This window comes from Cebus imitator, unplaced genomic scaffold (genome assembly GCF_001604975.1).
Source record: "Cebus imitator isolate Cc_AM_T3 unplaced genomic scaffold, Cebus_imitator-1.0 Scaffold444, whole genome shotgun sequence".
NCBI classification, from domain to species: domain Eukaryota; kingdom Metazoa; phylum Chordata; class Mammalia; order Primates; family Cebidae; genus Cebus; species Cebus imitator.
Genome location: NW_016107759.1, coordinates 443,649 through 446,553, shown reverse-complemented (window position 1 = coordinate 446,553; position 2,905 = coordinate 443,649).

The following is a 2,905-nucleotide window of genomic DNA, read 5'->3' as shown; positions in this document are numbered from 1 at the left end:
TTATATAATCCTTTACATAATCATATATTAGTTTATAGAAATAGGGCTTGAAGTCTCCCTTTATATAATCCTCTATATATAATCATATAACAGTTGATAGTATGAGTGCCTAAAGAGTATTTCCCTACATATATACCTGTAATTATATCTTAGTTCACAGTTGGAGGAATGCCTAGCGTGGACACAGTACAGAGCATGAATTAAGGAATAAGCAGCTTATAGTCGGAGGAATGTCTGGAGCAGACACAGTACAGAGCATGAATTAAGGTAAAACAGTTACACCAGGACAAGAATCCATGGCCCAGGCGGCAGCGTTCAGTATCGGAAAGATACCCGCTGTATGGCAGGCTTGGGGTGAGGGCCACTCCTCCTGATGAAGGAGTTGTAGGACCTTGCTCCAGTTCTTGCAGAAGGCTGCCCTCAGAACGGCAATCCACCTTGGTGACTGTGAACTCTATCAGCTCTTGCTACTGTGCTGCTCGAAAAGCATCTTCCCATAGAACCCATTGGAAGCTGCCAGCAGGTGGCAGTAACCCTGGCAGCTCTGTCACTGCTGTGGACTTAAGCATCCTCCTATAGATATCCTTAGAAGTAGCTTGCCCATAGATAGAGGTATTGCGCACTGCACCCTCTTCACTGCGCACGGCCCACCTTCAAGCCTCGGTGACCTAATGGGGGTGGACCCCTTACTGCACATGGCCCTTGCCTTCGTGGGAATGGGCCCCTTGCTGCGCACTATCCACCTCCTAGCCTAGGTGACCTAATGGAGGTGGACCCCTTGTTTTCTTGCTTACAACCCTATCACTATCCTTAGAGATGATTTCACTCACTGCCCTGCCCCCTAAACTGAACACAATAAATACTCATGCTTCTGGACATTCAGGGCCTCGCCAGCCACTCGCCGGCCTCGCCTGACTCCACTTATAGGTGGCGTGGCCCCCCGAGCCCAGCTGCATTTTCTTTGTACTTCTGTGTCCTGTCTGTTTATTTCTCGGATCCTGCACCTCAGCACAGCATAAGGCTCACCCCACGACCCTGAGGGGCAATCAGCCCTACAGAGCCCATCCTGGCTAACACCATGAAACCCTATCTGTACTAAAAATACAAAAAATTAGCCAAGCATGGTGGCATGCGTCTGTAGTCCCAGCTACTTGGGAGGTTGAGACAGCAGAATCGCTTGAACCTGGGAGGCAGAGGTTGCAGTAAACTGAGATTGTGCCACTGCACTCCAGCCTGGGCAACAGAGCAAGACTCCATCTCTTTTTTTTTTTTTTTTTTTTTAAGATGGGGTTTCACCATAATGGCCAGGCTGGTCTTGAACAACTGACCTCAGGTGATCCACTCACCTCGGCCTCCCTAAGTGCTAGGATTACAGGCGTGACCCACTGCACCCGGCCAAGACTCCATCTCAAAAAAAAAGAAATTGGGGCATTTCTTCACCACATATTTTTTTCTGTTTCCGTTTCTCTTTCCTGTCGTCTTGGAGTTCCTTGTGTGCACACGCTAGACCTCCTTCACCTCTGCTGAGCTCCCAGTGGGAGGATCCAGGAAGGGTGGGCTCCCTCTGCAAGGAGGGGCGCAGCACAGCCTCAGTCCCCGGGGCCGGGCCAGCCCAGGCACACTGCCAAGGGATGCCTAGGGGAGCCCTCAAAGCAGAGAGCAGCTCTTAGACCCCTGCCCTGGCAGCCATCTGTCTGTCAACTTTCACCCCACCCCTTGGAAGGGACAAGGACACTTGCTGTGGCTGCACGCTCCGATGCTGCTGGCGTCATTCCAGGATCACTGCAGGGCGAGCGCTGTGCGGTCACCGCCCTTGCCCTTCATCCTCCAGTTCACTCACACCACACCCAGGACAGGCGTTCATTTGCTCAGACAAAAGGGGATAAATAAGAACCTTCCACAGCGTGGTGGTGTTGGCCCATCATCGCAGTCACGTGGGAGACTGAGGCAGGAGGATCCTTTGAGCCCAGGAGGTCAACGCTGCAGTGAGCTCCACGGCACTCCAGCCTGGGTGACAGAGCAAGACCCTGTCTCAATTTGGAAAAAAAAAAAAAGAGAGACTGGGCTCGGTGACTCATCGATGTAATCCCAGCAATTTGGGAGGCCAAGGTGGGCAGATCGCCTGAGGTCGGCAGTTCGAGACCAGCTGACCAACACGGAGAAACCTGGACTGTGATAAGAACACAAAATTAGCTGGGCGTGGTGCCGCATGCCTGTAATCCTAGCTACTTGGGAGGCTAATGCCGGAGAATCACTTGAAGCTGGGAGGCAAAGGTTGCAGTGAGCCCAGAGCTGCCATGGTGCCATTGGATTCCAGCCTCAAAACCAAGTGAGACTCTGTCTCCAAAAAAAAAAAAAAAAAACAAACAAACCCATACACTGCCGTATGTTAAATGTAAAACAACAACAAAAAACCTAACCTTCATTCAAAATTCTAAGAGTAAGTACTTCCTACTTTTTTGGTTGGAAAATGGCCTTTGGGTTTATTTATTTGTTTGTTTGTTTATCGAGACAGAGTCTTGCTCTGTCGCCCAGGTTAGAGTGCAGTGACACCATCTTGGCTCACTATAACCTCTGTCTCCTGGGCTCAAGCGATTCTCGTGCCTCCGCCTCTCCAGTAGCTGGGATTACAGGTGTGCACTGTGCCTGGCCAATTTTGATTTTTTTTTAGTTGGAGTCTCTCCCTGTTGCTCAGACTGGAGCACAGGGGTGCAATGTCAGCTCACTGCAACGTCTGCCTCCCGGGTTCAAGGGAGTCTCCTGCCTCAGCCTCCTGAGTAGCTGGGGTTACAGGCGGCCGCCACCACGTCTGGCTAATTTGTTTTTTTGTTTTTTTTGTTTTGTTTTGTTTGTTTTTTTTTTTTGAGACGGAGTTTCTCTCTTGTTACCCAGGCTGGAGTGCAAT